At 51.6% G+C, this 23,163-nt stretch overlaps 1 protein-coding gene across 1 annotated transcript in view; it reads left to right on the top strand.

The window, feature by feature from the left end:
• Positions 1-13,696: 13,696 nt before the first annotated feature.
• EPPK1 (epiplakin 1) overlaps positions 13,697-23,163 on the top strand; it is a 35,420-nt gene continuing 25,953 nt past the window's right edge. Inside the window, exon 1 of the mRNA XM_035124476.2 lies at positions 13,697-13,839. The gene's annotated coding sequence lies outside the window, so the exon portion shown is untranslated. The remainder of the gene's footprint in view (positions 13,840-23,163) is intronic.

The following is a 23,163-nucleotide window of genomic DNA, read 5'->3' as shown; positions in this document are numbered from 1 at the left end:
GCAGAGGGATGCCAACCACAACATTAATAATCCATACAACAATATTAACAACATTTACAAAATAGCAGTGAAAAGAGAAAGGCAAGCCCTGTTAAGTCCATGTGCACACTCTCCCCACTCTGTGACTCCTAATATTCCACTATGCTCAGCTCATTAAAAGGCCCAGGGCAGCAACTCCCTTCTGAAGGTTCCTTGGGCTGGAGGTTGGGGCGCCACAGCTGAAACCTCCCCCCCCCAATGGCTACCAGAGTCTCTCTCCCCTCCCAACTCCCCCCTGGAGGCTCCTAGGGCTGGAAGGGGGCAAGCAGGAGGAAGGAAAAACCATTGCCTGGTGACCAGCACAACATCTCTCTCATCTGCTGCTGAGCCGATAAAAACACAGCTCGTCCCTAAGATGGGTCTTAGTACCTGAGGACTGGAAACTGGCCAAAAGAAAAACCATTTTTGGAATAGGGATCTGTGCCATAGCTGCCAAGTTATCCCTTTTTTTAAGGGATTTTCCCTTATGCTGAATAGGCTTCCTCGCGAGAAAAGGGAAAACTTGGCAGCTATGATCTGTGCAGTTGCAGCCCAGTTTGCTGCATGTCCCAGGAAAACCTCTGTGAAGCTTCATGAAAGGTAAAATCGACAGGTATGCGGAAGAACAAGTCCTGCTGAGGCGCAGTCAGCCTGGCTTCTGCAGAGCTAAGTCCTGTCTCAGGCTGTGTGCACATTGCAGTCTTTGAAGTGCGGTGGTTTTCCGTTTTCAATAAGTCCTGTTGCAGACATCACTCTGCAGGTGCCATAGATAAATCATTAACCTTCCAAACATGGAGGGTGTCCCCTGCAGCTGGCACACACTAGTTTCTTGACTCCCTCCCCATTCAAGGCTCATTTTTCAAAAAAAAAAAATCCCTGAGAGTTTATTAATATTCTAAAAGTCTAGTAGCACAGGTGCAGCTGGTGTCATTGCACTTAGTGTATGCCCAGAGATTTCCCTCCTTTGTATCATGCAGACAATTTCATGGCTGCATTTCTCCTTCTGTGGGGGGGGGGGGCACTCCAGAGTGTATCTAACAAACATCTACTCCAAGTATATCTAGTCTCGTCTTTTGACAAGGCACTCTGCGTATGCTCAGAGCCTCCTTGCCCTGGCACCGGGCACTCCGGGAACATCCTGCAGCCTGAATTATTGAATGAAGAGCGCAGAAAAAGGCACTTGAGGCTTCTGATAGCTCTTCTCCTTGTTAATTGTTAGCCAATTAACACCAGTGGAGTCCATGTGGTTTCTTAAAGGGCAAAGCGCAGCTGGGTTTTGCTAAAGGGTGATGGGCGGAACAGTTGTTTCTCAGTTCTATCAAAGTCCCACCAGAAGCAGTCAGGTGATGTGGTTCTTGGTCATGGTGCAGAGCGAGTGGGGCTGCAGGGACAGTTGCCCCGGGGCACAAAATTATTTGTTAGGCATGCAAAATTTCAACACCTGGCGCTGCCTCAGTACAGCTCTGCATGTCTGTCTCTGGGCTCTGCTGAAACTGCTTCTCCATGCGAACCAGGAAGTGATCTCTCCAGACAATGGAACAGATCTTCTTTTCATATCTCTGTGGCTGCAATCTCCTGGGTGACACACATGCCTTAGGCCAGAGGTTTCCAACCTTTACGAGTCCCCGGCTGCCTTGAGCAACTCCATTTGTTCTGTGGCACTGCCCTTATTTGAAATTGGGGCAGTGCCAAAGAATGCTCCAACTACCGCACAATTACGCTCATTTCACACGCTAGCAAGGTTATGCTTAAAATTCTACAAGGCAGGCTTAGGCAGTATGTGGACCGAGAACTCCCAGAAGTGCAAGCTGGATTTCGAAGGGGCAGAGGAACCAGAGACCAAATAGCAAACATGCGCTGGATTATGGAGAAAGCTAGAGAGTTCCAGAAAAACGTCTACTTCTGCTTCATTGACTATGCAAAAGCCTTTGACTGTGTCGACCACAGCAAACTATGGCAAGTTCTTAAAGAAATGGGAGTGCCTGATCACCTCATCTGTCTCCTGAGAAATCTCTATGTGGGACAAGAAGCTACAGTTAGAACTGGATATGGAACAACTGATTGGTTCAAAATTGGGAAAGGAGTACGACAAGGTTGTATATTGTCTCCCTGCTTATTTAACTTATATGCAGAATTCATCATGCGAAAGGCTGGACTAGATGAATCCCTAGCCGGAATTAAGATTGCCGGAAGAAATATCAACAACCTCAGATATGCAGATGACACAACCTTGATGGCAGAAAGCGAGGAGGAATTAAAGAACCTTTTAATGAGGGTGAAAGAGGAGAGCGCAAAATATGGTCTGAAGCTCAACATCAAAAAAACCAAGATCATGGCCACTGGTCCCATCACCTCCTGGCAAATAGAAGGGGAAGAAATGGAGGCAGTGAGAGATTTCACCTTCTTGGGCTCCTTGATCACTGCAGATGGTGACAGCAGTCACTAAATTAAAAGAAGCCTGCTTCTTGGGAGAAAAGCAATGACAAACCTAGACAGCATCTTAAAAAGCAGAGACATCACCTTGCCGACAAAGGTCCGTATAGTTCAAGCTATGGTTTTCCCAGTAGTGATGTATGGAAGTGAGAGCTGGACCATAAAGAAGGCTGATTGCCGAAGAATTGATGCTTTTGAATTATGGTGCTGGAGGAGACTCTTGAGAGTCCCATGGACTGCAAGAAGATCAAACCTATCCATTCTGAAGGAAATCAGCCCTGAGTGCTCACTGGAAGGACAGATCGTGAAGCTGAGTTTGACCAAACTGCGGGAGGCAGTGCAAGACAGGAGTGCCTGGCGTGCTCTGGTCCATGGGGTCACGAAGAGTTGGACACGACTAAACAACAACAGCAACACTTGTTCTGTGGCACCCGGGGCTCCCTCGCCCGCTTGCTTGCTTACTCCAAGGCCACCTCAGCTGCTGGCAACCGGCACCCCCTGGCCAGCCCCACAGGCACCATTCACCTGGGGAACTTGTAGCCAGGGCTGCTGCAACAATGGGGGGGGGGAGGAAAAAGGGATGGAGGCCAGTGTTGCCCACAGCACCCCTGACCATCCTTCAAGGCATTCAGGGTGCCAAAGCACACTGGTTGAGAACCACTGGACTAGGGAGTTGAATGTGCATGTGTACTCTGTCCATTTCCCTTTAGGCCCCAGACCAAAACCCCACTGGGATGCCCTGGAGACCTGGAAGAGCTGACCTGTTCATGGGGGGGGGTGTTCCCTATTGGAGTCCACTGTCTCATTCTCCCCCTCCCAAGACAAGGCAGGCTTGGCTCTAACTGGTCTTAAACAAACAGGAAGTGGTTGTGAGGCAGAATCAAAGGGAGCTATTTGCCTGCACACCTTGGCTGCTGGCGCTGCCCAAACCTGTCCCTTGCCTGCTCTCGTCTGTGGGATCTTTGGCACATGGTCTGTTTTGCCAGGCCAAGCGAGTCCCTGGACTTTGAGAAACCTCCTCCTCTGTTTCTTGGGTCCCCACAGGCCACCTCCATTCACTTGTGAGAGGCTCCCCTGGAGAGGGCTGGGCAGCCAGTTCTTCCTCCTCTGCTGGGAGCTTGCATCGCATCGGGCTCTTCTGGGGTTCTCAGTCTGCCTGTACAGGTTGGACGACTTTTGGGCAAGAGCGCGTGTGCCTCCCTCCCACTGCATTAACACCCTTTGTGGGTTTTTTTTAAATAAATGTATTTATTAAAGATTTTTCCAAACAAACAAAACATACAAAAATACAGAACACACAAAAAATACAAAGCACAGAAAATACAAAATACAAAAAATACAATACTGCAAAAACAAAAATTCTTACTTATGACCCTTATTTCTAATCTATTGACTTCCTCTTTCCACCTCCTACTGCGGTTCTTTGCATGTCATACTTAGTAAATTATAAATCTTATATAAACTCTAATTATTACTTCAATATTACCTTATTACTATATCTTTTATATCTTGTCCTTATAGCATTAATACCCTTTGACTGGTCTGGGGTGGCTGAACCAGATCAGGCCCTTGCCAGACTTCCAGTGGGCCTCTTACACCGAGATCCAAAGGTGCCTGAAGGCTCGCCAAACTCTGCCTCGTGGCCCCTGCAACCTTTTGCAGCTTCGGGATGCCTATGGGAGCCTGGCTGGTGCTGGGTTTCGGGGCTCCTGGGCAGGGGGAGAGGCTCTGGAGCATGGATGACTATTGGAGCCCACAAGTGTGCCAGCACTGCGAGGCAGTGTTTACAGAAAGCCCAGAGCCTGGCAAAGCGACAGGGAGACTGGCTCAGAAATCAACACACACACCCTTGCCCTTTCACACTGACACATTTGCTTTGTGCCAGCAGAGGCTTAAACTCAGCCTGGCAGCTGCTCCTGTGCTACACAGCCGACCTCTCCCGGGACACGGGACTCCCAATCCCCTGTTGGCTTTGCTGCCAGTCTTGCCATCTGCCCTTGGGGAAGCAGGCGAGGCTCTAACCACTTAACCTGCTGGTTTGGTTTCAACTCGAATTCCTCCTCTAGCACTGCCTGGGATCACTGCCAACCTGTGCGCACTCATGGCTCTGCTTGTCCTGGCTCCAAATCACCCTCTGCCATTTTTGGGATGGTGGGGTGGAGGAAATCTCCCTGGACTTTTCAGAAAAGTGAGAAAGAAATCCTTCTCTGTCCCTCCCGCCCCCTTCCAGCCCCATAGTAATGGGGTGCTGCTGCTGCTTTCCTTTTCTGCCTTGCATGGGGGCTTCCCTTTGGGGGCCCCGCCTGGCTACTCTCGCAAGTGGGGTGCGGGACTAGATGGACCCATTCATCTGGGCAGCTTCAGTCTGGCGCCCCCAAGGGGTGGGGGCTGGGAAGCACCATCCAGCCTGCTCAGCCCCTCTTGCCTGGGGCGTGTGGCGGGGCGACGCGCAGACGGCAAGGCGGCGGCTTTGCCCTTTTCGTTTCGGCTTTTCTCGAGGAAGTTCAATCACTGCGCTCTCCAGGCGCCTTCCGTGCAAGGCGTGCGAAGGAACAAGCTCTCACCTGGTGTGTCATTTGCTGCTGCGAATACCTACGCAGTGGATCATCCTTTGACGCCGGCAGGCCCGCCTCTCCGTCCCAAGGAGCTGTTGCGGGCGCGCAGTTCCCTCCCACAGCACCCTTCATCCCCTTGAAGGCATTCAGACGTTGGCGGGGAGGTGTCGGGGGAGAGCAGCGTGGCTTTTTCTGCAGCCACACACCCGCTGAGAGAGAAGAGCCACGCTTGGTTCACTCACTTTTCACAGGGCGTCTGCACAAGGTCGAAATCAAAGACTCCTCCTCTCATGTCTCCCCCCCCCCGCAGAAAATGTTGCTTTTTTGTACAGAACGGCCGTGCCATTTTTCCCTCTCGAGGAACCTTCTTCTCACCTCCCTACGAATCGGCCACAGCCCTTTAACCATTTCCTTTCCAAGTGCCATTGCAGCGTGATGGGAGTGCAGCGAGAAATGAGGGAGGGTTTAACCGTTTCCCCACCCACCATGGTCCCAATGAAAATTGCACCCACCCACCCCCATTTGGGACGGGAGAAGCAGGGGCTGATCGCTTGGCCAGAGAAAATGTTGTTTGGATTTCAGAGTCTGGTTTGCTGGACCAGCTTCAAGCAGAGCGGCAGCCCAAGGGTGCACCTGATTCGTCCATGTCTGGCCGCGGGGGTGGAGGGTGGGTAGGGGGGGGTCCCTGGAATCCTTAGGGTGGAGGATGGTGGGAAAGGCTGGCCCCATCTACCCTGCGCGCTGCCAAACAAGACGCCTCATGCCGCTGAGGAAGCGGGTGGTGCCCTTCCCAAGTTCTGCCCCACAGCTGGCGTTTTGCCCCCGTCGTCATTGGCTTTGACGCCTCTGCAGAAACTGCCAGATAATTTTTTCCGCCTGTCCCACCCGCATTTGCTCCGGGATGGAATCTGAGGCATTCTCCGGGTGCTCTTGGGCTGCGCCTCCTGCAGAGACGGGCCAAGTTGCCCAGATGATTCACCCTTTCCGGATACCAGCATCCTTGGGATGAAGGCAGGTCACAGCCTCCTCGTCCTCCTCCTCGTCCTCCTCCTCCTCCTGAAGTCTGATGTCCCGGGAGAAGACCATTCTGGGGCTCACAGAGAGCTCATTCATTGCCCATACTCGCACCCCACAATTGAGACCTTTTTGCCTCGGCTAGGACAGGAACACTGTTCCCTTTTCACTGCATTCACACGTAGCGCAGAGATATTTTTTTTAAGTTGTGGGGAGGAGACGTGAGGTCATTCATCGATGCCTATATTGGGGTGGGGGTGGTGAGCCAGCCTCCACTTCCACAGCAAGCGTGGGGGGGATGCTGCCTACGCTGGCTGTGTGTGTGTGTGCGCGCGCGCGCGCGCGTGTGTGTTAAGGAGAGGAAGCTCAGACAGGCCCTTTCCTGCCCCGTCATATTTTGGCTTCTCCCCCAGCAGCTGCAAACCTGTCTCTCCCGTATCCGGCTCTACAGACACAGCAGGCGCTGTGACTTCACCCCCAAAGGCGCTCTCCTCCATTGTCTCCCGAGACAGACAGATGTCAGCAATTCTTAGAGCCCCCTTTCAGCCCTCCCCCCACAGGGCCCAGGCCAGGACGGGCCTGAACAGCCCCCCAAATGCCCCTAGAAGCAGCTGGAGCAGAGACAGGTGCGGTGCCGGATTTATGTATAAGCTAAACAGGCTATAGCTTAGGGCCCCGCTCTCTTGGGGCCCCCAAAATAATTTAAAGGGGGGGGGAAACTGGATGAACATTTCCAATTCTATTTCAGTTCAATAATTACTTTGATAAAATACATATTTTGTTATGTGCAAATGGCTTTAGATACCTATGAGGTCCATAAGTTACCATATGGCATATATTCAACACAAAAAACAGCGACAATTTGCTGTTGAACAAGGACAGCTGGACATATAAAGGGCCCCATTACCTTCAGTAGCTTAGGGCCTTATCAAACCTAAATCCGACCCTGGACAGGTGCCTCATTCTGGAGCCCCAATCCTGCCCTGGTGCCCACGAACTCCCCCCCCCCAGGACGTGGCTCTGCAAACGAGCAGTTTCCTCCTCCTCCCATGACAGTCCGTGTCATGGATCTGTCCCGTTAGGTGGGAGCATGTGCTCAGTTGGCCCCCCTCCTCCTTGCTCCCCCTCCTGCCTCTGAAGCCCTCAGCTGGTGAGCTAGTTGCTGGCTGATTCGTGTGGGCACATGGTGCTCAGCCCTGGGGTGATGGAGGCAGCTCAGCCCCTTACTGCGGATCTGGGAGCCCCACGCGGGACCCCTTTGCTTCCTGGTCCCTCTGCTGCTTCTCTCTCACACACCCCCACCAGCCGGAGCGGAGTGCGGCTGCCAAGGGAGAGGCGAGGCGGATTCCTCGGAGGCCTTTGGTGTCTAGCGGTGCTGAAGCCGCTGCCTACCCTGCCACTGCCCTGCTGAGCCTGAGGCGCTGAGGGAGTGCTGAGCCTCCGCTGCGGGGGGCCTAATCCTGAACCTAGCAGCCTCCACTGGGCCCTTCATGTCCATGTCTGGGGATAAGGCACTCTGGCCAGGCCCCTTCTCAGGTGCGCAAAGGCCACAGTCACCCCTCCACATTTGAATCAGGCTCTCCCCCAAGAGTCCTGGGAACCGTAGTTCGTTAAGGGTGCTGGAAATGGCAGCCCTGGGAAGGGAAAACTCATGGGGCCTGAGTCCCGTAAATCTGCCCCCAGTCGTGCCCCTTAGCAACTGGCCTGCTTCTGATCCAGGACACAGACTCGGCAGCCATCGTAACTAGTAGTAGCTGCGGCCGGCTTTTCCTTCTCCTTTTCCGTGGAAAAGACAAGCCCTCTTTTGACGCCCCCCCCCCAAGCTGGCGGCCCTCCCAGCAGTTGCCACCAGCGAGAGCATCAAGACATGCCTGGATCGGAAGAGGGCAGCGAGCGGGACTCTGCCAAGGCTCTGCCTGCTTTGCGAATGCCAAGATCAATAGGCACACCCCAGGTTGACAAGGCGGCCACGAAAGGGGGGGGAGCCCTCTGCCACCCACCTGGGTGCTGAGAAAGTCCTCCCTCTGCTGGTGCCCAAGGCTGGCCTTCCTGATCTGGGGGCTACAGGACCCCTCCCTGTTCACCTGCAGGGGCTCACCTGTGCAACTTCATTTGCAGACATTTGCAACTATTTTCATATGCAAATTCGGTGCGCAAGTCTTTATGACACCCTTGTTTGTGGAGCTGCCCCGTTATCTCAAACAAAGCAGCCGGGAAGATAAACCGCATGCAAATGCCGCTGCCCGGCCTTCCTGGAAATGGAGCCGCCGCTGCTCTAAGTCGACACCTTCCTGACAGGACTCGCGAACCGGGTCAGCTGCGTGAGGTCCTTTAGCTAAGGGGCCAAGGCTGTTTATTCATTTATTTCATGATGTTTATATACCACATGATTGCAAATAAATAAATAAATAAATAAATAAATAAATAAATAAAATGCCTCAAAACGGTTTACGGAACAGAAAAAAACAATAGTCATTGCTAATAAAACTTTACAGCATTATTTTGAAGCATAAAAAAGTTAAATGCAAAAGCAGATTAAAATTGCTTAACTATTGCTTACATTTGGGTAAACAAGATGTCTAAACAAGAATGTTTTAAGCAGGCACCGAAAAGAGTACAGCGAAGGCACCTGCTCAACATCCATAGGGGGGGGGGGAGTTCCAAATAGCCACACTAAGTTCTTACAAACGTGCAAACAGGGATGTTGCCCTGGCAGCTACAGCTGCCATTCCATGTGTTCGGAAGTTGCTGCGCCAGCTGCCAGGCTAGGAAATTTGCACAAGATGGTTTCACAGGAGTGGTTCCCTGTGATGGTCCACAGTGGATGGTCGTGCCCCCTTGGAGTGATTACCTGGGGGTGCTAAGAGGCAAGCCGCCCAGAATGGCTGGGGGAACCCGGCCAGATGGGCGGGGTATAAATAAATTATTATTATTATTATTATTATTAGGGGGTGGCAACAGGGAGGTGTAAATGAATCTCAGACTTTGAAAAGCTGGAATCATTGGATCAAGCTCATAAGTTTTGTTCAATTATTTAAATTACACAGTTTCAATTGTCCTGCTTTGGATTTTATTGTGTTATTATCTTTCCGGTTGGTCATGCAAACCACTATTCTGATTTATGCTTTTTATGGGTGGGGGGCGCTGGGGATGAGTTTATGGAACCAAAGGGGCGAAAAAGTTTGAGAACTTTTGTAGGTTACCCAGAGCTGTCTTTTGCCTGCAACCCTGGCCCTCCATCCCAGACTCTGTGGCCCCTGCGGAGAGAGGGAGGGCCTGCCCCTCTTGCACGGGGCCCACGAGGGACAGCCAACCGGCCTGACGGCTTCCCTGCGTTCCAGTTTCGAGACGGGGCTGGCTCCTTCGCTTCCTGGAAGCCTGCCTGCCTACCTCGCCCCAGGCCCCAGGCCGCCTCTCTGCCTCCGAGGTGTCTCAACACTTTTTGTCCTCTGCTTAGCAAGGCTGGAGCTCAAGACAAACACAAAATACACCCCGATTACTGGAGGGCCAAACACGACAGGAAGACAATGCGCACATCCAGGTGGCAGGTGATGGCAATCAGCTCTGGGTGGCAGGAACCGCCCAGCCGACTCCCTCGAGCCGTGAGAAGCTGTGGCGGAGTCTCGGCAGTGGCGCATTCCTTCCTTCTCGGGGCGACAGGGGGTGGCTTTGCCCGGCTCCTTCCTTCCGAGGAGGTTGCTGGCGCTTCCGTGTCTTTGAACTGTGTCATCGGCTCCCGATCAAGGACGCTCCCCAGCTCAAGGAATGCGCGTGGCGGAAACTTAACTCTGTATTGTCAAAGCTGACACGTGCTAGAAGTGTATAAAGTCACGCCTGACCTGGAGAGAGCGGGGGGTGGGGGGTGGGAGATAAAAGTTTTCTCCCTCTCTCAGAAGACGAGAACTTGCAGGCATCCAAGGAAGCTGAAGTTTGGGACATTTGGAACCAAAGAACATACGTGTTTTTTTTTAATTAACCAGCAATTGGAGATACATGCATGGCACCCTAGACCCATGCTCTGTAGTGCAAGAAGCACAACTATAGCATCTTGTTTTCAAAGCAAACAAGATGAATTTTAACAAGGAGAAATGTAAGGTACTACACTTGGGCAGAAAAAATGAAAGGCACAAATACAGGGTGGGGGACACCTGGCTTGAGAGCAGTACATGTGAAAAGGATCTAGGAGTCTTGGTAGACCACAAACTTGACATGAGTCAGCAGTGTGATGCAGCAGCTAAAAAAGCCAATGCAATTCTGGGCTGCATCAATAGGAGTATAGCATCTAGATCTAGGGAAGTAATAGTACCACTGTATTCTGCTCTGGTCAGACCTCACCTGGAGTACTGTGTCCAATTCTGGGCACCACAGTTCAAGAAGGATACTGACAAACTGGAACGTGTCCAGAGGAGGGCAACCAAAATGGTCAAAGGCCTGGAAACAATGCCTTATGAGGAACGGCTTAGGGAGCTGGGTATGTTTAGCCTGGAGAAGAGAAGGTTAAGGGGTGATATGATAGCCATGTTCAAATATATAAAAGGATGTCATATAGAGGAGGGAGAAAGGTTGTTTTCTGCTGCTCCAGAGAAGCGGACACGGGGCAATGGATTCAAACTACAAGAAAGAAGATTCCACCTAAGCATTAGGAAGAACTTCCTGACAGTAAGAGCTGTCCGGCAGTGGAATTTGCTACCAAGGAGTGTGGTGGAGTCTCCTTCTTTGGAGGTCTTTAAGCATAGGCTTGACAGGCATATGTCAAGAATGCTTTGATGGTGTTTCCTGCTTGGCAGGGGGTTGGACTGGATGACCCTTGTGGTCTCTTCCAACTCTATGATTCTATGATTCTATGATTCTATGATCTCTGGCAGAAGGACCTCCTGCCATGAAGGAGAGGCCCCCACCTCCTGGGGCATCTTCATCTGACATGAACTGCTTGTGCACACAGTGTGTGCAACGTGGAATGAGGGCATTTGCTACAAGAAGCCGAGGTGGCCATTGGTTTGGATGGCATTGAAAGGAGGTTGTAGGCATGAATGGACAGGGCTGCCAATGCTCCTGGCCAGGATGGCAATACAGTATTCCAGCTCTGCCTCTGAATGCCCAATGCTGGGAACTGCAGGAGGGGACGAGGGCTGCTGCTTGTGGGCTTCTTCCCTTTGAGGCATCTGGTTGACCACTGTGAGAATTAGGGGCTGGACTGGGTGGGCCCCTTTGGCCTGATCCAGCTCCTACAGGGCTCTTCTGATAGACTAATACGGGTTGAGCACGGGTGGAGACACAGCGGACATCCAACATGTGCAGGGCCAGATTTACATATAAGCTAAACAAGCTCTAGCTTAGGGCCCCGTTCTCTTGGGAGCCCCCCCAAAAAATTAAAGGGGGAAAAACTGGATGTACATTTCCAAAATATAAGATAAAAAACATATAAAATAAAACCTACATCCAGCAACAGTGTTTAGTGTTGTGTAGGCTCCTATGATGTAAGTCAGGGGTCCCCAAACTAAGGCCCGGGGGCCAGATGTGGCCCAATCGCCTTCTAAATCCGGCCCGCGGACGGTCCGGGAATCAGCATATTTTTCCATGAGTAGAATGTGTCCTTTTATTTAAAATGCATCTCTGGGTTATTTGTGGGGCATAGGAATTCGTTCATATTTTTTTTTCAAAATATAGTCCGGCCCCCTGCAAGGTCTGAGGGACAGTGGACCGGCCCCCGGCTGAAAAAGTTTGCTGACCCCTGATGTAAGTCATGGGCCCCGCCTGCTAACTGCTCCCTAAAATATCACATATAAAGGGCACCATTACCTCCAGTAGCTTAGGGCCCCTAAATCCGCCCCAGAACATGTCTCCCAGATGTCTAGGGCTGGGCCCACAGTGTTTCTCAAATTTGGGTCTCCCGCTGTTGTTTGACCACAACTCCCATCATCCCTGACCACTGGTCCTGCTAACTAAGGGTAATGGGAGTTGCAATCCAACAGCAGAGGGAGATCCAAATTTGAGAAACCCCAGTAGGGGAGCCCAGAGTGTATTTTAATGTTTTGTTGGAAGCCGCCCAGAGTGGCTGGGGGAACCCGGCCAGATGGGCGGGGTATAAATAATAAATTATTATTATTATTATTATTATTATTATTATTATTATTATTATTATTAGGAGTTCTTGCAGAGAGCATCTCAGCACTCTGTGCACTTTCCCCAGTCCCAACTCCGCCCTCCCCCAAGTTGATGCCATTCAAATGGTGTGTGCGCACTAAATCTTCTGATCAATTATGTGGGGTGGGGCTTACCTGGCCGCCCAATCTTTTATTCCAGTTGGCACCCCCTGCCTACATCTTCTCCTCCGTACCAAGCCAGGTCCACAGGGACCAAAAGCCACAGTAAGAAAGGAGACGCGGCTGGCTGGCTGAGCTGCCTTGCACAAACTTTTGAGCAGGTTGAGCTGCCTCCTCCTCTGGCAAGGATGGTTCTGGGAGAACAAACAGCCCCACACAGCAAGCTGCTCTCCTTGCTCACCCAGCCTGGTTACTCTTCCCACTGGGCCACCCAGCCCAGCTCTGCAGGCAAGACAGAGGCTGGGGCCATGTCAGTTCTCACTGGGACTGGGGGGGGGGGCAAGTGAAGGAAACGCAGAGGAGCAGGCAATACAGAACAGAGTGTTGGCAACTCATCCTGATGGGGTTGGATCCATGTCATGTACCAGACCAGCGGGGTAGTAGGCAAGTGCAGGGTGGGGTGGAGGGTCTTCTCCTGCCCTGTCCAGAGGGGGCTAGTGCTGGCATTTAAACCAGGAGAAGCTTTGCCTTGTGATGAACGCTGGTGAACAAAATTGACCCTCACCCCCCCTCCCAGTTTGGCCGGGTGCAGCGTGCCTCTTCTGGCAAGCCCCCACCCCACCCAGCAGAGCCCAGGCAAAATGCAGGGCTCTCCCCACTGGTGATGCTTTGCAACTAGCCTTCAGAGGTGGAACACAAAGAAAGGAGGTGGAATACAGCTATCTTGGCTAGGAGCCACAGAAAGCCTTGTCCTTCATGAATTTGCCCCGCCCTCTTTAAAGCCATCCAGGTTGGTGGCCATTACTGGCTCCTCTGGCGGTGAGTTCCACAGATTAACATTTCCTTAATCGGTCCCGACCCTTCCAACATTAAGAGAAAGGGAGAACTGCTTCCCTCTCTCTGCTCTCTCCACCCACGCTGCTCCCACCCCGACTTGCACAACGCGGCCCGGCCCATTCCCAGGAAGACGCACTCTCCAATCTCGCTTTCTCAGCTGCGGCAGCAGGGCCGAGGAAAGCCCCGAAGGGCAGATCAGGTGGCAGGAATTCCGTTGCAGACACACCTGGGCAAGGATTAGGATTGACAAGCTGGAGAGGAACCAAAACCACCTCCAAGCTGGCCCTATCACTTGAGAGCCTGGACCCCACCCAAGGGTCTTCTCATACTCCATGAGCCCCCTGGTCTCTCCCTCTCCCCAGCGACACTCTTCTTGCCCATCCCAGGCAGGAGCATTGCACAAAACCCCTGTTTGTTTGTGTGTGTGTGTGTGTGTGTGTGTGTGTGTGTGTGTGTGTTTGCACACTGCCTTCTGAACACCATCCCCTCCCTCCGGTTTGGGCAAAATCAGTGCCTGTGCGAACTGAAGAGGCAGGTGTATAGCAGGATCGCTCCCTCCCTCCCTCTCTGTGTTTGCACCACTTGGGTTGGGCCAGTGTGTCATCCCAGGGCGGGGACATAAAAGCAAGGTTGCGCTCAGGCCGTCCCACCTTGGCACAGTTGGAAAGAGCAGCAAGAGGCGGCAACAGCAGAGGACCTGCCCAGCAGAGGACCCACAGGTAGGACTGAGGAATGCCTGCTTAGGGGTCATCAGCTGGGGAACGGGGGGGAGTGGGGGGCTCTGCTCCCCTTGGCAAGGCCACTGGGAGTGCTGGGCACTGGTGCCCTTGACAGGGGCAGGCATATGGGAGTGAGGAGCAGCGCCCATGGAGCTGGGCTGCCCTTGGCAGGAGGTGCCTCACTTGTTGCTAGGAGCCAGTGTGGGTCTTCTTGCTGGGGGACACGTCTGGGGGGAAAGCAGCCTCAAAGGCAGACCCCCCCTTGCATTCCCTCAGGCTTCTCTGCCCAGGTGGCTCCCCTTTGGGTCTCCTGTTCTGGGGCATACCTATGGATTGGTTAGGTATGGGGGCAAAAAATCACACCTCCCGACGCTGAAACATGTCCTTGCCGAGGGTTCAAGGGAACCTAGGTCTGCCTCTGCTCCTGTTTGCTCCCTGCCACCTTGCCACCAGCCACTCTGCCGGTCCTTGGTGCCCACTCTGCTCCCTGGGCATCTCCCTGGGTGAAGGCTGGCAGGACCAGGAGCAAGGTGGTGGCAGTGGCAGCAGGATGCGCTCTAGGCTCATACCCTCACTCTGTGTGCCAGAGGGGGGAGAAAAAAATGCCCCAGGAGGGCTCAAGGTGCTTCCCAGGTGCAGCAAGGAGGAGGAGGACTAGGAGGAGGAGGTGGAGGTCTTTGCTCCAGGCTCCTCCAGCATTTTGTGGGCCTTTCCAGTGGTGGCCCCTTCCAAGGGACACGCCCTTTGCAACTCCATGGTCTTTTCTGAGGCACCAGGTGAAGCCAGGCCTGCTGGCCTCCTCTTCCCAAGGGAAACCTTTGCAGGCACCACTGGCTAGTCAGACATTTAATTTTATCCATGTGGAGTTTTCATGTTCATTTCTTAGGGACATTTTCACTTTTCTAAAATGAAAGGCAAAGCATTCTGAAGCAATGCAACCTCTTGGCAAGTAGCTGATATGACGAAAGGCTTTAAACCGAGGTTGGGTGTCCATCTGCCAGACATTTTTCAGCTGTGATTCCTGCTTTGCAGGGGGTTGGACCAGATGACCCTTGGGGTCTCTTCCAACCCTAGGATTCCATGAGAGTGTCCCCCACATGTGTGTGGGTCTGTGGTTTATCCAGAGCCTCATGATCCGGGGGCGGGGGCGGGGGGGAGCATCCAGAGCCCAGCTATGGCGCTGCCAAGGCTCTTGGCTTTGTGGGATCCACTAGCATTGCCTGAAGGCAAGCCCCCAATCTTGTGCTAACTCCCTATTCCTTCACAGGAGCAGGATGAGCTCTTGAAGGGGCCCCGCAGGATTAGGGGCGGGCAGGGAGCACAAGCCCCTGGGTCGTCTCTGCTAGAGCTCCCCCACCCATTTCTGGCGTTGTTGTTTTTTAAATCACACCATACATCTGAAGCACATTTAAATCACATGGCATTTCCCCCCAATGAATCCTTGGTTGTTATTGGTGCTCTGTGGTGGGTAAACTACAGTTCCCAGGTTTATTTGGGGGAAGCTCTGTGGTGCTTTAATTTCATGGTGTGGGTGTGTTTTAATCTTTATTATTATTATTACAGTATTATTATTATTATTATTATTTTATTTTATTTATTTATTTATTTCATTTATACTGTATACTGCTCCTCATCAGGGGGAACTACTTTTCTAGATGGGGTATTTTGGGGTAGGGGGGCTCAGAGCACACACACACACACCCCGGAGAAGATTTGCCAATTGAGTGACTGGCATGTTTTTTGTTTCTTTAGAAAAAAGGATGTTAAGGGGACAGTGAACAAGGGGAGACCAAAAAAAATCAATGGGGGGCAGGGGGGGTGCTGAGTACCGCAAGCACACCTTTTTGGATAAATCCAGTGAGATGGAGTTTCAGACTTATTAGAATGCTTTCCTTTACAAATTCTCCAGAAAACCAAAGACCAGTTCCAAAGGATGTACATACTGATATAAGTTGTGGTGCATGTATGGGAGTGTAGGTTTTCAGAATGTATTTGGGGGGGGGGTCTCTGGGGAAATACTTAAAAGGGGGAATGCTTTCAGAGGGGTACATTCACAATGCAAAAGGCATCCCATCCTGCTCAGCCCAGGCAAGGCAAGGGGGGGGCGTGGAGCGGAGTTTGACACCATCTCTGCAAACAGAGGTCCTGCATTTAAACCTGCAAAAGTTCTTTGGTTACCAGACAGGCTCCTTTAAGCAATTCTTGAGTGACAGGAGTGGTCCTGCAAAATCCACCTTCAGTAAGGGAAAGTGAGCAGATTTGGCGGGGTGGGGTGGGGGTCTCCCAGAAGAGACTTTCGCTGTGCCTTTGCTCTCTAGAATTATAGAGTTGAAAGGGACCCCAAGGATCAGGCATCCCCAAACTGTGGCCCTCCAGATGTTTTGGCCTACAACTCCCATGATCCCTAGCTAACAGGACCAGTGGTTGGGGAAGATGGGAATTGTAGTCCAAAACATCTGGAGGGCTGAAGTTTGGGGATGCCTGCCAAGGATCAACAAGCCCTGCCTTATTCACAATTTTTTTCAGGGGCTCCTATTCTTAAATTGTTCCTGTTTATAAAAGCAAGGTGGCATTCTTTACATGGAAGCTGTCACTGTCTGTCATGACAAAAATTCAAAAGACAATGTTCCACACACACAAAATCCTGGAGGAGGGAGCAAAGCACAGCTCCTGGCAGGACGATGGGTGGGGATTGGACCCTGACTGGGACCCCAGAAACCTTCACATCTTCATGTCTGGAGCGCCTCTTAGTTTCAGGAACTTCTGCTACCTTCCTGCAGGCATGGGTCATCCCCAAAGTTAGCCACAGGGCTTCCAAGCTGTGCCGTGGGTCTCCTTGCTCATTACCCCCCCCAGCAGCAGCTTCCCTCCCTGGCTGTGTGTTTGCACCAGAAAAAGGGCTTGTTATTGGTCTTGCAAAACAAGCAGGTATTTAGACTTCCCCCCTCCTACCTAATCCCTGAATGCTCAGGCAGGCAGATGGCAAACATTTGAAAATGACAAGACTGCAGTTTCAGGAAAAAAAATGTGTTTCAAATGTGAATATACTAGTAAAAGAAGAACCTGTCCCTAACTCATGGCCAGCTCTAAACTGCTTCTGGGGCTCCCGGAGGATGCTGTGGGAGGCAGGCAGGCAGGGAGGGCACAGCAGTCCTTGAAATTATACTCTGGCAATGATCTGGGCACCTGCCAGGATGTGCTTTGGGCTGAGCCTCTGGCAGACTAAGAGGTCCCAGGGTGCTCTGCGGGTCAGTGGGGGCTCTCCCTCTTGTCAAAGGGGCCCTGCTGCCTGCAGCAGGTGGGGGTCATGTCCTGGGTGCTGCTGGTGCCACTCGGGCCTTCAGCCAAGGCCTCTTTGGTCTTCCTGCCCTCGGGAGCACTGCTGCTGCAGGCTCCCTCCCAGCCCCAATGTGGCCCCCTCCTTCCTTCCTCCCTCGCATCTCCTGAGCTGCCTGGGTGGCCAGACCGGGTCATCATCTCCTCTTACCTTGTGTCCCCAACCGACTGCCGTGTGCCAGAGGCTCCTTTGCGCCAATCCACTCTCCATAAACAGCAATTCTCCACATAATTGCATTTGGATTAGGCTGAAACCACATAATTGCAGAATAATTGCATGCTGAAAGGTGTGACTTGCCAGCCTGTCATGGCGCAATGTTAAAGGCAGTTTTTATCACTCCTCCATCCATGGGTCTCTATGGATGCTATAAAGGCACTTGGGGAATTAGAGACCTGCCCCCCCCCCAAGCAAGCAGAGTGTCTGGAGTGCCACTGCTGCGAAGGTGGGATTTTCCTTGTGACAATGTGAGGGTGGGGGACTAGGGACAACTGTGGACATAGGGACATAGGGACATGAGGCTGGAGCAGGGCAGGACGCAGTGGCTGGGCTGCTTGTGGGGCAAATGACTTCCAGCATAGATGAGCTTGTTTGTGGGACTAGCTCTGGCTGCAATTCTGCCTCTGGGCCAGGTCCAAGACTTTGGAATTCACAGGTCAGGCCCAATGAAGCTCAGGACCAGGTAACTTGAGGGAGACCCTTATCCCTGACCTGCCCCATAGCCGGTCACTCTGACCTGCAGGAGAGTTCCTCCTTCAAATCCCCCCAGATCTCAACAGCCCCCTCCACGGTAACTTGGGGCAGGCCTTTGGGGGGGGGCGTCATCCATCTTCCATGGACAGCATCCCTCTTGAGTCACAGGAGGGCGTCCAGGATGCTCACTTCCCAAAAACCACCGGGGACAGATTTGATTGGAAAAACTTTTCTAGCTGAGTGAAAAGGTCTCTGCCTTTGGTGCTGATTCTGTGTTGTTTTGAAACACATCTTTAATTGTTGCTTTTTTGTACTGTTTTTATTTTCAGTGTTTTTTATGGTATGCCTGTAAAAGGGCCTTGAGACTCATGCGGAAGGTGATGCATAGATTAATGAATGAATAACCACACATGCACTTGTGGAGCCTGAGGCAGAGCTGGTCCGGGACAAAAGGGCACCTGGAGCAGGGCAAGCCCCTCCCCTGCCCAAGTCAAGGGCCAAGAGGCTCTGGTCCCTGGAGGACTCCACCAACACAGTGGGGTTCAGTTCAATAGCTCCCCATTTGCTTCCCTTTCATGCTATCCCAGGTCAGCTGCTCTCCCTTCCCTTTAGAACTTCAACTTCTTCTTCTTCCCTTTAGAACTTCTTCTTCTTAGGAATGCTTTGATGGAGTTTCCTGCTTGGCAGGGGGTTGGACTGGATGGCCCTTGTGGTCTCTTCCAACTCTATGATTCTATGATTTGGCAATCACTCGTAGCCGAGTAAGATTGTCTTCCATAAACACGGTTTTCACAGTGAGTCCATGAGTGACTGTGGAGGCCAATTCTGGATCCACATGTCTTTCCACAGTGGGGACATTGGTTTCCGGGTGGGAGTTGATCACGGTGAGGTTTTGCCAAGCATGCCTTCCTCTTAGCCTGTTTCTCCCTTGCATCCTGAGTTCGAGTGTCTTCAAAGCCCGTGTCACCTTTGGTAAAGGCTGTTCTCCAACTGGAGCGCTCACAGGCCAGTGTTTCCCAGTTGTCAGTGTTTATACTACATTTTTTTTAAGATTTGCCTTGAGAAAGTCTTTAAACCTCTTTTGTTGACCACCAGCATGACGCTTTCCATTTTTAAGTTCGGAACAGAGTAGTTGATTTGGAAGACGATCATCAGGCATCCGCACAACATGACCAGACCAACGAAGTTTATGTTGAAGAATCATTGCATCAACACTGGTGATCTTTGCTTCTTCCAGTACACTGGCACTAGTTCGCCTGTCTTCCCAAGTGATGTGTAAAAAATTTCGGAGACCCCGTTGTGACCTCCATCCGAATGCAATTAGCCTTCAGCAAAGGACCTCCAAGGCCTAGCATTTCCTTCTCTGCATTCCACCTGCATCCAGGGGGTGGAAGTGGGTGGTGGGTGGGTGCAAATGGTGACAAGAGCAACTTCCGGGCCATGTTCCCATGAAGAAGCTCCACGTGGGCTGGACATTGAAGTGGCCAGACACGGATCCGCTGGTGAGCCCAGGGCCACAGCAGCCCAGGGACAGAGCTGCTGCTGAAGGTCCCGTTCCCAATGTCAGCCCCTCCAGGTTGAGCTGGGAACGTCCCTTGTCTGAAAGCCTTTGACTGCCATTGGGAGCAGGCAGCGCTGACAGGGGTGGGCCAAGGGTTTGATTCGGCGTGACTCCATAAGGGACCAGGGCAGGGGATGGGAGTTTCTATAAAGGAGGGTCAGATTCGGCAGTGCTGGGTTCCCCACACCCCCAACCCGCCAAGTCCTGTGGTGTGTGCAGGCTCTGCTGGGTGTGGTGGGGACCAGTTTCTGTGTGTGTGTTGCCATGAGACGCTGCAGCTGTGCAAACAAGGGGGCGGTGGTGTTGCATGTGCGATGTGTGACTGTGGTTGCTGCCATGTGTGTGGACAGGCCCAGGGAGGTGTGCCCAGCCTGGCACTCTCCCAGCCAGGCCTGGGTCCAAACAGGCAACAGTCAATTCAGGAGGAGGAGGACCAGGAAATCTCCCCCTCCTGCAGAAAGGCAGGTGATGCAATTTCCAGGCAAGGCAACACCCTTTAATTTGCAGGGAGCAGAACCTTCTCCCAACCGGCCCAGTAGCTTTTATCACTGGGAATCTGGGGTGTCAACACTACGCAGATCCCAGGCCTCCTGAATCCTGTTTGCAGGTGCTTCCCAGGGAGGAGGCTTCTTCCAGGCCCAGCAGGAGCCTCCGCCTGCCTCCCTCCCCCTGCCAGGGCTGGGAGAGGAAGGCTCTCACCCCACCCACCCCCTGCAAAGGGACCTGTGCATCGAATGGCTGCAGAAGCACCTGGCATTGGCCCGAGGATGAACCTTTTCCTGGCATGTGGATGCGGTGAGGGGGAAGCTTCACCTGGGACCTTCTGCATGCAAAGCAGCTGCACTGGGGCTGAGCTATGATGGCCTCCTCCCATTTGTTGCATTAGAGTTCTGCAAGATTGCTGCTTGCTGGCTGTGACTGTGGGTTCGCATTAAAGCCGGGCAGGATCACTTTGGGAAAAGGAAAAGGAATAACTCCAAATGATAGAAACAGAATTGTAGACCTGGAAGGAACCCCAAAGGTCATCTAGCCCAAAACAGGAAGGAGAAACTGGCCTTTTCGTGACATCGGCCCAGTCCTGTGGAACTCCCTGCCACTAGAGATTCAGCAGGCACCTTCTGTGCCAGTTTTTAAATGACTGCTGAATACTTTTATATCCTGCCATGCCTATACAGGCAGTTAAGAATACACCCTCCACAATCATCTACTGATGCCTGTTTTTAATTTATTTTTGCTTTTAACTTTTAAAAACTTTTATTGTCTGTTTTTATGTTTTTATATTGTTGTAAACCACCATATTTACACTGTATATTTATGATACAGTGGTATATACATTTTTTTTTAAAAAAAATAAATATTAAAAATGACCAAGCTAAATAATCTCTGGCAGGTGGCTATCCAACCTCTGCTTCAAAAGCTCCAGTGCAAGAGAGTCCATCACCTTCCAAGGTTGCCTGTTCTACTGTTAGAAAGTTCTTCCTAACGTTTAGTCAAAATCTCCTTCCTTGTTATGTGGATCCATCAGTTCGGGTCCTCCCCTCTGGAGCAGCATAAAGCAAGCTTGTTCTGTCCTTTAGCTATTTGAAAATGGCTATCCTATCGCCTCTCCCAGTCACCTTTTCTCCAGGCTAAATATATCCATTCACCATTTCTCATAAATAAGTCTTTCTTTCTTCAGCATCTTGCTTGTCCTCCTCTGCACGTTCCAGCTTGTCAATATCCTCCTTAAACTGGGGTGTCCAGAACTGGACACGGCATTCCGGGTGGGATTTGACCAAGGCAGAATATGACTTTTGATCAGAACACTCAACTTAGGTTGATACAGTCTAGTTCAGGGGGCCCCAAACTTTTTTCAAAGAGGGCCAGATTTGATGAAGTGAACATGTGTGAGGGCCGACCAAAGTTGTTGAGCTTTTTTTAGGATTGAAGTTATTGAGCTTTGGGGGGATTTTAAACTGCCACAGGGGCCAGATTACAGTGACCTTCAAGACAGATTAGGCCCCCGAAACGGACTTTGGACATGCCTGGTATAATTAGTATAGCATTAGCTTTTTTTGCTGTTTTGAAAAAAACCACACGTGGTTCATGACTCCTTAATGGCTCAGAAAGACTCCTTAAGAGGAGCTAATTGTTAGAAGATGCTCACTTGATAAAGAAACCTCTCTGGAATGTTCTGGGTAGAGAAACCCATCTATTTAGGGAAGGCGATGCCCTAAATAGGGCAGGAATGGGGGGGGAGCTTCTAGATGCCATTGGGCTCCATCTCCAATGGCCAGGGGTGATGGGCAGTCATAGTCCACCAGCTTCTCAAGGGATGCAGAGTCTCCATCCCAGTGTTAAAGGGGCGGGGGAGGGAGCCATTAAATCAGCTGGCGCTGTTGAAATGCTTGGCAACCCCTCCCTCATCTCCAAATCCTGGAGGCTTCCAAATAAGTTGACTGGGGCTCTTCTTTTTCTTTGGCGATCCCTCGTAGCCGAGTAAGATTGTCTTCCATGAACACGGTTTTAACAATGAGTCCGTAAGTGACTGTGGAGGCTAATTCTGGACCCACACAGTGGGGACATAGGTTTCCGGGCAGGAGTTGATCACGGTGTGGATTTGCCAAGCGTGAGCAATGGATGTCAGTTTTACAAATGGGCTCAGGCTGTGTCAGTTGAGGAACTTGGGTTTTCGGGTACTGCTTCTGTGTTTGGCGATTCTACCTTCTCAAGAACAAGAGCAAGTTGTTGGTTTCTGCAAAGTCTCTCACATTTGATTCCTTGCACATTGGATTCCACGGGTTCTGCCCTGTCTGTTCTCCAGGAGGACTGAGGGCTCATCCACTCTTGGCTTTGCTCTACATTGTAAGCTTTCCAGGTTTGTGTCTGAGCCGTTTCCCCTTCTGTTTTTTTGCCCTGGCACTTTCTCTGCAAAAAAACCCACTCTTGACCACTGAATCTGGGCAGCCACCTGCAGAAAACCCAAATTGCCCTTGGTTCCAATTCAGCTTTAAAGAGCATGTTTTTCTGGTATGGGGTGGAAGGGCCTGGACACAAGCTGGGAAGCAGCAGGGCAAAAACAAGTGTAGAGGATGAGCCTTGATACCATAAGCTCTCTCTTTGCTCTTCTGGATCTAAATGGCATAGTTTTCACACTGAATTGCACCGATTCTTAAAAAAAAGAAGCTTATAACCTCTCTTAGCTTGGAAATATGAAGTGGCCATTATTTCCAGGAATTAAATTCTGACCATAGCTGCCAAGTTTTCCCTTTTCTCGTGAGGAAGCCTATTCAGCATAAGGGAAAATCCCTTAAAAAAAGGGATAACTTGGCAGCTATGATTCTGACCAAGCATTGGAGAAGGGTGTTCTGTCTTCCCATTAGCAGTTTTGCTGGACCAAATCTAGTTGCTATCAACGGAGTTGACCTGTAGCTTACAAGAGCAAACAGGTCGGGCATCCTGTCTCAATATTTTCTTGGCAGTCTGTGCTGCTCTTTCTGCCTCATTATTTTATTGAGGGTCAGGGCCGTCTTAAGCAGATCTGGCGCCATGGTGCGACGTATCCCTCCGGCGCCCCCACCCCGCGCCGTTTCCCAGCGTGGCGGGCGGGTGGGTGCAGTGGGCGGGCACCCCGGCGCCCCGTGCCACCCAGCCTGGCCATAGGGCCGGCCCTGTTGAGGGTAATTTGAGCTAGTGGCAATATGGCAAAAGTTGCAAGATGCCAGAAATGACTGGAATTCTGCTACTGTAAATTGGT

This window comes from Zootoca vivipara, chromosome 8 (assembly GCF_963506605.1).
Source record: "Zootoca vivipara chromosome 8, rZooViv1.1, whole genome shotgun sequence".
Classification (NCBI taxonomy): Eukaryota; Metazoa; Chordata; class Lepidosauria; order Squamata; family Lacertidae; genus Zootoca; species Zootoca vivipara.
The sequence above is the reverse complement of the archived record's forward strand: the minus strand, read 5'-3'. Positions and strand labels throughout refer to the sequence as shown.